Source organism: Nymphaea colorata, chromosome 3 (genome assembly GCF_008831285.2).
Source record: "Nymphaea colorata isolate Beijing-Zhang1983 chromosome 3, ASM883128v2, whole genome shotgun sequence".
Classification (NCBI taxonomy): domain Eukaryota; kingdom Viridiplantae; phylum Streptophyta; class Magnoliopsida; order Nymphaeales; family Nymphaeaceae; genus Nymphaea; species Nymphaea colorata.
In genome coordinates, this window is record NC_045140.1 from 29,966,106 (window position 1) to 29,978,605 (window position 12,500).

The following is a 12,500-nucleotide window of genomic DNA, read 5'->3' on the forward strand; positions in this document are numbered from 1 at the left end:
CGCCCAAATCACCTATAGGTTAATGTTAGGCACTACCCGGGCGGGCCAAATGAGACCGAACCGAAATAGCCCTAAGTTCCCAAGACCTTCTTGAGGAGCACTCTAAATTATTCGAAACCCTAAACAAATTAATACACTTGTCTACCCGGCCGGACAGGACCCCGGCACAAACCCGATAGGACAAGGATACAAAAGGCTGGGTTTCCCAAAAACCTATCTAAGGGAATCCTACTACAAAACTAGAATGGGTGAGAGGCTTTACAAGCGCGATCGATACACTTAAGCACTCGCAACTCACTCGCAATCACACGCAAACCACAATCTATCGAGCAAACCACACCCGAACCCAATAGGTAGGACAAGTCCCGTGGCGGCCGTGTCGTTGGCACTTGTGCCTTCGAGGTGCCGCGTAGGGGACGAGGGACTGAGCCCGGGCTAAAAATTCAAACAAAAACAAACTAGATGCAACCTAGAACTCAAATCAAAACACCCGCCCGTGCTTACAAGGGGGAGGAGGGCGTTACCAGCCAAGCCGGGCTTGGCTTAACCGAATGAAGAACCCGGGGAGAAAGCACAGCCCCGGGTATTGCAGCAACGGTACAGAAGGCCACTTGAGGCGAGCCTCCACGGAGCTACTGCTGCAAGGGCGTCGCGGGCCGCGGGTTGCTGCCGCAAGGGAAGCGGCCGGCTTCCGAGTGCCGGTCGCGAGTCACGAACTGGCCGGCGACGCTGTCGCCTGTCGGTTGCAGCGCTCTGCAGGAGGGATGCGATCAGGTCGGCCGCGGTGGTGGAGGTGCTGTCGACCGGACGTCAGGCGAATGACCGATCGGTCTCGGCCACAGGGAAGCAGAGGCACAACCGCAAGAGTGGCATAGGGCGCGACCACCTGTCACGCGGGTGCTGCCTGAGGTGTCGTGACGACGAGGGGGGCTAAAACCACAAGGGCTAGCCGACCTGCCTGTCGCCGGAGTGGCTCGGCCACGTGCGTCGGTCTGGCCGACGGATGAAGGGCCAAGGCGCGAGTGAAGCGCCGGCCTGGCACGGGAAAGCGGTGAGGCTATCCCGCGCGGTCTCCTAATCCTAACTAAGGCCGAGGATGGGCTAGGTGCGAGGGGGCTCTATAGGTGGCCGGTCTAGTCAAGATTGGCAAAGGCTGGGGTAGGCCGAAGGATCTTGAGTCTTAGGTGGGGAATACGGGTTTCCTAACTAGAGGGAGGTTAACTTGGCTAGCCTAGGACGAGTCTAAGCTCACGGGAATTGAGTCGCTTCGGACTCGGAGGTGGCCAAGGGTTTCTACTAAGGAGGTTGACTACAGGACCGAGTGATAGGTCCGGGTGAACTAGGTCAAGGAGGGACACTCGAGTTAAGCTCGGGTCGTCTAGTTTCGGTCAACGAAGGAGGCTAGGTGGGGTGTTGACTTCCTAAGTAGACTAGGGTTCGGTCAACGTAAGCCTAGGTCAAAGTCGACAAGGGAGGGGAGCCTAGGGTCGAGGCCGGCGCGAGAGGCTACCTAGTTAGGTGCGGTCAAAGGCTTGGCTGGTCGTGCCAAGGAAATGCGCCGGATACTTGACACGTGGCACGATGGAGGGCGAGGAAGGGACGCGATAAGGGAATGCGGCTAGGGTTTGCGAGCTGGAGGAGGGGGCAACGGAGAAGTGGCTGCGGCTGGGTGTTGCCGGAAATAGCACACGGTAGCGCGTTGGCGAGGGGGGGCGTTAGCGCGTGAAGGGCGCGTTAACGAGGAAAGGCCAGGTCGCGCCGGGTGAGGTGGCGCTCGCACAAGGGACCCGTGGGGCCAGCTGAGGGCGAGGTGGAGACTCGGGCTGATAACGTGGAGGCGATGACGAGCTGGATGCACGACACGTGGAGGATGGACGGCTGAGGGAGACTGCGACTAGGGTTGATACCACGAGGAAAAGAACACGAGAAAGGAAGGGAGGAATCACACACGGCTAGGGGATTAGCCAAATCAGGCCGCGCGTGATCCGAGGGGGACTGATTAGGATGAGACGCTCGGAGGTTGACACGTGGAGGAGTGAATCCGGAAGGGTTCTATGATGGCGACACGTGGCTGGATGAAGGGTTGGGAGAGACTTACCTTAGAGTTGACGTCCGAGGTGGAAGGCTCGCGCGAGGAGGCGCCGGCGGCTAGGGTTCCAATGTTGAACCGAATGACCACGGTGCCCTTGCTGTCTGCTGCGGCCTTTGACTGCGACAGGGGCAAGGACGTCTTCTTCTCCAAGGCAATGGAGGTCGCCGGAAATTGCAGCGGCGACTGGCTTAAACAGGATTCCGGCTGATTACCGGAATAGCTTCTCACCGTGGAAATACGCCCGAATTTACTTATCTCAATCCTTGCTTGATGGCGATTCCAATGGTGCTGGTCCTGGCTTGGTTTGCCGGCTGAATCTTCAGACTTGGGTGTCGGGAGCTTGCTGGACCTCTGTTTGTGCAGGAACACCCAGAGCACCAAGGAGTCGATTGTAACTCCTTAACACCCCGGGGGTGCGATTTGGCCAAAGTCGTACCCGATAGATGGGAGAAGTCGAATAGGACTAAGACTGTTCCAAGGGAGGGACACCGTAGGACTGTGCTAAACTAACACTTCGGGTACACCGAGTATAAGCCTAGACCCTAGGTGAGGCGCCCAATGCCAACAGCCGAAGCCTAAACGAAATCACTCCAACTATCAAAGTACTAACCTTTTCACCGTCGTTAGAAAGCTGGACTGCAGCCTTCTTCTTCCCAATCGCTCGGCCGGTCTTTCAACTCTCCCGTGATCGAAGAGAAGGCACCGTTCGAGCTTTTTGCAGCTTCGATGAGGGAGCTTACCGTGGTCACGTCGGGAGGATCACCACCGATGAGGAGGGCCTACCTTGCGCCTTTGTTACCTCGAGCCTTCGTCTACGCGGACGCCGGATCTCAAAGGGTATTCGGAAAAAACCTCTAAGGGACGGATTCTCCTACTCGAGTAGAGAATGCGAGAGCCTAGAGGGGACCTCGAGAGGGGAGAGAGAGCCACACCGTGCAAAAATTCTTATTTCTCAAAAAGCCTCCTTTACAAAGAGATCCAAAAGAATAAATACTAAGCCTACTCGGACCGGGTCACAAGTCGACCGGTTCCAATATCAAATCTGTATTTACAAGTGAGGGCGCTATCCCGCCCAGCTCTGGAGTTAAAGGGGTTAAGTTCGAATCCCCTTGGCGTGGAGCACAGCCCGCTCCACTAGGCACGCGCTAGACTTAACCCACACAACTCGAAGGAAAACGCCTAAGTCTAAAACGACTAGGACTAGAAAACGGCTAAGCGCTACTCGCTAAAACTAAACCGCCCCTGAGCCTTGTGAGCCCAGGGTGGGGACCTCGTGCGGGAAGCCGCCCGCACTTCGGTGTTGGGTCAAGGGCTGGCCTACGTGACCAGTCATTCGCCTAAGGCTTCGAATCCATAGGTGCCTCAAGGGTCTCAAACAAAGGAGCCTTATCGAGTTCTACCTTAGCTCGTTCGGGGTTTCCTACTACTAGTACCGGATCGCCTTGAGGTTCGGCCTCGCTTCTTATGCACTTGGACCTGGTTGCGCCACCCACTCCACCCTCTGCAACTGGTTGCAGTGCATCTTCAACCTCCCCAGGATGTGCGATATGCTTTTGCAGGGAGTGAGCCCAAAGATCCGACGCTTTTCTCTTTCTCTGGCTCGGCTCGCCTTGCTCGGGCTCGCTTGGGTACGGTCCTTCACCTAGGCCCGTAACAGATTCCCCCTCCCTAAATTGCGCTTGTCCTCGAGCGCTTGTAGAGGGGAACCTATGAGCGACTGCTCTGAATTCTTCCCAGGAGGTGCCATGGTCTGGACCTTGCCATTCTACCAAAACTTCGTGCCTTGTTCTACCCTGTCTCTGTACGTAACGGTGCTTCAGAATTCTATAAGGCGTAGGTAGCTGGTCGGGCACATGTTCCACCTCTGAGGGCACGTCCCCATGATGAGGCTTCAGACGTGTCACGTGAAAGACCGGATGGACCTGTGCCTCTCTAGGCAATCCCAATCTGTATGCCGCCTTCCCAACCTTCTGCAAGACTGGGTACGGCCCGTAGTAACGTGGGAGAAGCTTGGAATACGGCTGTCCCATGAGAGACCTTTGCTTAAGAGGCAACCTCTTAAGCCACACGTACTGCCCGACAGTAAACTCTCGATCCTTTCTACCCTTGTCGTATAGTTGCTTCATACGGTTCTGGGCCTTAGCCATGTTCTGTTTGAGGGTCTCCAGAACCGCCTCACGAGTTCGTAACTCGCAGTCTACGTTGTCTTCTGTAGCGCTACCTCCTTCATATCGTGGAATGGATGGAGGTGGATATCCATAGACGGCTTCGTACGGTGTCATCCCTGTGGTAGAGTGCCAACTTGTGTTGTATGACCACTCTGCCCAGGATAGAAATTTGACCCAGGAGTTGGGCCTTTCTCCTGCGAAGCAACGCAAGTAAGTCTCTAAGGACCTGTTCACTATTTCACTCTGCCCGTCGGTCTGCGGGTGATGAGCAGTACTAAACCGAAGATCTGTACCCATCGTCTTCATGTATTCCTTCCAGAATGCACTCATGAAGATCGAGTCTCTATCACAGACAATGGTCTGAGGCATTCCGTGGAGCTTCCCGATGAACTCTTGGAAGACGTTAGCCACTAATGGCACTTGGTACAGGCGTGGCAATGGTGCAAAATGGCTGTACTTGGTCAGCCGATCCACTACAACAAGCACGGCCTCTTTCCCTTCTGATCGAGGCATGGCATCAATAAAGTCCATGGTAATGTCAGTCCATGGCTTGGTGGGGATTGGGAGAGGATTGAGATGCCCTGGAGGTTTGATGGCCTCATATTTCTCTCTCTGACACACAATACACTGGCGTATATATCGCTGCACTTCGGCCTTCAGTCCTTGCCACCAGAACTGGGTCTTGACTCTGCTAATGGTCTTCGCGACCCCTTCATGTCCTGCAGCTGGCGAGTCATGAAAGTGCTGCAGGAGCTCTCTTTTAAGTTCAGATGCGGAAGGAACCACTGCACGGTTCTTCCTGTAAAGGATGTTCCCCTTAACCGAATAAAGAGGTATGGAGCCCGGGTTTTGGGAAAGGGATGTCTTGATCAATTTTAATTTGGATCAGCCTGCTGATCGTCGGCCAATCTATCCCACAAACTCGTGCTGACCACTGAAAGTGTCATCAATTGCTCGGTTAACCTCGAAAGGGAATCCGCTGCCGTGTTCTCAGGACCTCGTTTGTACTCAATCTCGAAGTCGTACCCTAGAAGTTTCGCTAGCCATCTTTGCTGCGTAGGGGTAGAGACTCGTTGCTTGAGCATATACTTCAAGCTGTTCTGGTCGGTCCTGACTATGAACCTGCGCCCTATGAGGTATGGACGCCATTTCTCCACTGCGATGACAATGGCGAGTAACTCTTTCTCATAGGTTGAAAGAGGTTTGGCACGGCTAGTGAGTGCCTTCGACATGTACGCAATGGGATGCCCCTCTTGTCCGAGGACTGCCCCAACTCCCACGTCGCACGCATCTGTCTCTATCGTGAACGTCTTGGTGAAGTTGGGTAACGTGAGCACGGGGGCTGTCATCAAGGCTGTCTTCAATTTATCGAACGCGGCCTTTGACTTGTCGGTCCATGAGAAAGCTCCTTCTTGAGCATTTGGGTGAGGGGCTGGGCTATAATGCCGTAGCCTTGGATGAAACGTCTGTAGTAACCCGTCAACCCTAAGAATCCTCGTAGACCTTTCAAGTCCTTGGGCAGTGGCCATCTTTCCATGGCTCGAAGTTTTTCGGGGTCTGCCCGAACCCCGTCTCGGACACAATGTGCCCAAGATAATCAATCGAAGATTGCCCAAAACTGCATTTGGACATCTTCGCAAACAACTGATGCTCCTTCAAAATTTGGAGCGTGATCTCAAGATGTTTCTGATGTAGTGCTTCGCTCTTGCTGTATATCAATATATCGTCGAAGAACACCAAAATGAAGTTCTTAAGTACTTCCGGAACACGTCGTTCATGCACCTTTGGAAGGTGCTGGGCGTTAGTAAGTCCAAAGGGCATCACTAAGAATTCGTAATGCCCGTCATGCGTTCGGAAGGCTGTTTTGAGCACATCTTCATCATACATCCTTATTTGGTGGTAGCCGGCTCTAAGGTCGATCTTAGAGAAGATTGTGGCGCCGGCTAACTCGTCTAGGAGCTCATCTATCACTGGTATGGGGTGTCGATCCTTAACGGTCCTCATTGAGGCTCTGTAGTCCACGCAGAACCTCCAGGTATTATCTTTCTTTTTCACTAAGAGGACTGGGAAGAGAAGGGACTACAACTCGGGCGGATGATGTCGCTTTGCAACATCTCCTTTACTAGGCGCTCGATTTCCGCCTTCTGACTGTGCCCATACTGATATGGTCTCACTTGACTGGCTCTGCTCCTTGAGTAAGGATGATTCTGTGATCGTAGGCCCGCTTGGGAGGCAGGCCCTTTGGCTCATCAAAACCTCTGGAAACCGTCTATCACTTTTTGGATTGAGGCCGGTATTGGTCCCTCATTTTCTTTTCTGGCCCCGGTACATCAGTCGCCAAAGCAAGGACCCAGCACGCGGGTTGCTCATGGTTAAGGCATCTTTGAGCAGCCTTTGGTCGTGCGTTACCCGTGAGTCCTTGTATTACTACGGGTTCCTCTTCTCCCTCGGGCGTGAAGGTCATGGTGAAACTCTTCACGTCCAGTTGATAGTTTCCAGGAAAGGAACCACGACATTCCTAAGACCAAGTCGACTCCCTCGAGTGGAATAACCAGAAAATCGATGGAGAAAGCCTTCTTGTTTAGGACTACTTCCATGCCTTGCCCTTCATGAAGGCACTTAAGGCGGTAACCCCTCCCACGATGATGGTTTGGGGTTTGCTATCTCTGAGCACCACTTTGCAACGTCTGGCTGCTTCCTCGGTAAGGAAGTTGTTTGTGGCGCCGCTATCCAACAAAATCAGCACCTTGTGCCCATTGATTCTGCCAAAGACCCGCATGGCGTTTGGCTTGTGGGGATCGGTCATGGAGTGTAGAGACTCGTCTCCGCCCTCTTTAGTTTCGGGCGTGTGGTCTCTTCCTTGGCCTTGCTTTGCTCGGCCGCTTGTGGTACACCTCCTCTTCGGATGAAGACTGAGCTCTCGTCAGAATCACTAGAGGAGCTGGTGTTGGACTCAGAATCACTCTCACTGTCACTCAGTACCATAATCCTGTTGTAGGACTTGCATTGGTGATTCTTATCCCACTTTTCCTCACACCTAAAGCACAATCCTTGCGCCTATATTCCTCCATCTGTTTGGGTGTGAGGTAACGAGTTGGAGGTCCCTGCCCGATTTAGGTGTCGGCTGATATCCTCTATCTCCGGGCTTATAATCTCTTCCCTTATGGTAAGGGTTATTTCATTCCCTCGAAGCTTGTGAGCAGAAGAATGCGAGGGTTTCTCTTCTGCTTTTCAAACTTGCATGCCTTTTTCATAGCACGCCTCTCTTCGATTCGTTCCTCGTATATACGAGCCATGCCGAAACATTCTTCTAAACTTTCGAAGCGTTGCACCTTCATTTCAAGTTTTACCTCTTGTTTTAATCCACCCTTGAAAGCGCCGATGAGGGCCTTCTCGGACCACTGTACCATGCTTGCGAGCCTTTCAAATTGTTTCTGGTAGGCTTGAACCGTGGTGGTTTGGACCAAGTTTTTAAGGTCCTCGTCGTAGTCGATAAAGGTGGAGTCGCCAAACCGAACTTGGAGGCTCTTCTTGAATTTTTCCCAGGTTGGGTCATATGTCTTGTGGACGAACCATAAGTAGAAGCTAGTTGCTTCTCCTGTCATGTTGGCTGCTGCGGTCTCAATCCACTCGTCCCTAGGAACACGATGGCACACAAAATAACGTTCCGCCATGAACATCCACTCCCTTAGTTGTTCCCCGTGGAACTTGGGAAAGTCATAACGGACTGTGGGTGTCCGTCTCTCATCATTACGGGGTTGTGCCCTCTCAATTCTCCTTCTTTGTTGCGGAGATTCTTCCTCCTCTTTAGAATCATAAATCGTTTGATTCTGACTTGAGTTTGCAAAGCGTTGTATCCGAGGTTGAGCACGCGGGTGATCATCACAGGGAGGCCGGAAAGTTGGTCCGGACTGAGGAGCTAATGGGGGTCCCATTCTGTGATTTCGGGCCCCTTCCATGCTGGTGCCTACATGAGACACTCGAGGGTCTACTTCATTATCCGTGAAGTAGTTGTTATGGCCGTCAGCGATGCCTTTACCTTTGTCCCTTCTTGAAGGCATCGGGCCTTGAGTGACGGCCTCTTGAGGGGGGTTGATGGAGGCACTAAGGAGCCTAAACATACTCCTGAACTCGTCCATATCCTTCTGCCTGGCAGAGTCTTGCCGCTCCATATCTGTCCTACGCATGGAGTCTTGCCGGTCCATGTCCCGGCGCATGCGAATGAGCTCGCGCTCTATGTGGGTCATGCGCCCGACCATGGGGTCTTGAAGCTCGACGGACTCGGCTTGGGCTGGTTCCTCCTGAGGTTGGGGAGCCTCTTCTAGGACTGGGTTCTCCTCCAAGGGAAGTTGCTTCTTGGATTTGCCCATTTGTAAGGCGCGGGCTGAAAACTTCCAAGGCAACACCGTGAACAACTGAAAAAAACTAACTACGCTGTAACAACATGCAAAAACCAGCTGGCCACTCTCAAATCCAAGGCTGGCTACTGACTCTTAAACTAACCTAACCTGTCCACACGCTGCGCTGCCTGCTGCTGCCGTGTGTCGTTAGCAAGGGAGACGGGTGGCCCGCCTACTGCCGCACTCACCTAGTGCCTTGGCAGTCCGCTTCACTCTCGGCGGGCTCTAGGAGCCTAAATCACCACACCGCCTGGTGTCTCGTGACGTACCTCGAGTTTGGCTACCTCGGAGTACAGGTGTACTTCCCTAGACTTGCTAAAGTGGAGCAAGCCAAGCCGTGGAACAACACTATATAAAACGCTGCGGAAGACTGAAAACCGTAGGAACTAAGGCCGAAGCCTGCCTAGAAAATCAAGAAAACCAGAAAACCGAATCTGCACTGACTGAAATCCTTCTTCGATCTGTCCTTTGAAGCTGCTCTTCTCGGTCCAAGTGCAATAAGAAGTCCGGTTTCTCCTCAAGAGGGCTCTGATACCAATTGTTAGGCGCTACCCGGGCGGGCCAACGAGACCGAACCGAAATAGCCCTAAGTTCCCAAGACCTTCTTGAGGAGCACTCCAAAATTTCGAAAACCCTAAACAAATTAATACACTTGTCTACCCGGCCGGACAGGACCCCGGCGCAAACCCGATAGGACAAGGATACAAAAGGCTGGGTTTCCCAAAAAACCTATCTAAGGGAATCCTACTACAAAATTAGAATGGGTGAGAGGCTTTACAAGCGCGATCGATACACTTAAGCACTCGCAACTCACTCACAATCACACGCAAAACACAATCTATCGAGCAAACCACACCCGAACCCAATAGGTAGGACAAGTCCCGTGGCGGCCGTGTCGTTGGCACTTGTGCCTTCGAGGTTCCGCGTAGGGGACGAGGGACTGAGCCCGGGCTAAAACATCAAACGAAAACAAACTAGATGCAACCTATAACTCAAATCAAAACACCCGCCCGTGCTACAAGGGGGAGGAGGGCGTTACCAGCCAAGCCGGGCTTGGCGTAACCGAATGAAGAACCCGGGGAGAAAGCACAGCCCCGGGTATTGCAGCAACGGTACAGAAGGCCACTTGAGGCGAGCCTCCACGGAGCTACTGCTGCAAGGGCGTCGGGGGCCGCGGGGTTACTACCGCAAAGGAAGCGGCCGGCTTCCGAGTGCTGGTCGCGAGTCACGGACTGGCCGGCGACGCTGTCGCCTGTCGGTTGCCGCGCTCTGCAGGAGGGAGGCGATCAGGTCGACCGCGGTGGTGGAGATGCTGTCGACCGGACGTCAGGCGAGTGGCCGATCGGTCTCGGCCACAGGGAAGCAGAGGGCACAGCCGCAAGAGTTGTACAGGGCGCGACCGGACTGTCACGCGAGTGCTGCCTGAGGCGTCTTGACGACGAGGGGGGCTAAAACCGCAAGGGCTAGCCGACCTGCCTGTCGCTGGAGTGGCTCGGCCACGTACGTCGATCTGGCCGACGGATGAAGGGCCAAGGCGCAAGTGAAGCGCCGGCCTGGCACAGGAAAGCGGTGAGGCTATCCCGCGCGGTCTCCTAATCCTAACTAAGGCCAAGGATAGGCTAGGTGCGAGGGGGCTCTATAGGTGGCCGGTCTAGTCAAGATTGGCAAAGGCTGGGGTAGGCCGAAGGATCTTGAGTCTTAGGTGAGGAATACGGGTTACCTAACTAGAGGGAGGTTAACTTGGCTATCCTAGGACGAGTCTAAGCTCACGGAAATTGAGTCGCTTCGGACTCGGATGTGATCAAGGGTTTCTACTAAGGAGGTTGACTACAGGACCGAGTGATAGGTCCGGGTGAACTAGGTCAAGGAGGGACACTCGAGTTAAGCTCGGGTCGTCTAGTTTCAGTCAACGAAGGAGGCAAGGTGGGGTGTTGACTTCCTAAGTAGACTAGGGTTCAGTCAACGTAAGCCTAGGTCAAAGTCGTCAAGGGAGGGGAAGCCTAGGTTCTAGGTGGGCGCGAGAGGCTACCTAGTTAGGTGCGGTCAAAGTCTTGGCTGGTCGTGCCAAGGAAATGCACCGGATACGTGACACGTGGCACGATGGAGGGCGAGGAAGGGACGCGATAAGGAAATGCGGCTAGGGTTTGCGAGCTGGAGGAGGAGGCAACAGAGAAGTAGCTGCGGCTGGGTGTTGCCGGAAATAGCACACGGTAGCGCGTTGGCGAGGAGGGCGTTAGCGCGTGAAGGGCGCGTTAACGAGGAAAGGCCAGGTCGCGCCGGGTGAGGTGGCGCTCGCACAAGGGACCCGTGGGGCCAGCTGAGGGTGAGGTGGAGATTCGGTTGATGACTTGAAGGTGATGTCGAGCTGGATGCACGACACGTGGAGGATGAACGGCTGAGAGAGACTGCGACTAGGGTTGACACAACGAAGAAAAGAACACGAGAATGGAAGGGAGGAATCACACACGGCTAGGGGATTAGCCAAATCAGGCCGCGCGTGATCCGAGGGGGACTGATTAGGATGAGACGCTCGGAGGTTGACACGTGGAGGAGTGAATCCAGAAGGGATCTAGGATGGCGACACGTGGCTGGATGGAGGGTTGGGGGAGACTTACCTTAGAGTCGACGTCCGAGGTGGAAGGCTCGCGCGAGGAGGCGCCGGTGGCTAGGGTTCCAATGTTGAACCGAATGACCACGGTGCCCTTGCTGTTTGCTGCGGGCCTTTTGACTACGACAGGGGCAAAGACGTCTTCTTCTCCAAGATCAATGGAGGTCGCCGGAAATTGCAGCGGCGACTGGCTTAAACAGAATTTCGGCTGATTACCGGAATAGCTTCTCACCGTGGAAATACGCCCGAATTTACTTATCTTAAACTTTGCTTGATGGCGATTCCGATGGTGGCGGTCCTGACTTGGTCTGCCGGTTGGATCTTCAGATTTGGGTGCCGGAAGCTTGCTGGACCTCTGTTTGTGCAGGACACCCGAGACCACCAAGGAGCCGATTGTAACTCCTTAACACCCCGGGCGTGCGTTTTGGCCAAGGCCGTACCCGAGAGATGGGAGAAGTCGAATAGGACTAAGACTGTTCCGAGGGAGGGACACCGTAGGTCTGTGCTAAGCTAACACTTCGGGTACACCGAGTATAAGCCTAGATCCCTAGGTGAGGCGCCCAATGCCAACAGCCGAAGCCTAAACGAAATCACACCAAATATCAAAGTACTAACCTTTTCACCGTCGTTAGAAAACTGGATTGCAGCCTTCTTCTTCCCAATCGCTCGGCCGGTCTTTCAACTCTCCCGTGATCGAAGAGAAGGCACCGTTCGAGTTTTTTGCAGATTCGATGGGGGAGCTTACCGTGGTCACGTCGGGAGGATCACCACCGATGAGGAGGGCCTGCCTTGCGCCTTCGTTACCTCGAGCCTTCGTCTACGCGGACGCCGGATCTCAAAGGGTATTCGGAAAAAGCCTCTAAGGGACAGATTCTCCTACGTGAGTAGAGAATGCGAGAGCCTAGAGGGGACCTCGAGAGAGGAGAGAGAGAGCCACACCGTGCAAATGAATTCTTATTTCTCAAAAAGCATACTTTACAAAGAGATCCAAAAGAATAAATACTAAGCCTACTCGGACCGGGTCACAAGTCGACCGGTTCCATTATCAAATCTGTATTTACAAGTGAGGGCGCTATCCCGCCCAGCTCTGGAGAAAAAGGGGTTAAGTTCGAATCCCCTTGGCGTGGAGCACAGCCCGCTCCACTAGGCGCGCACTAGACTTAACCCAAACAACTCGAAGGAAAACGCCTAAGTCTAAAACGACTAGGACTAGAAAACGGCTAAGCGCTACT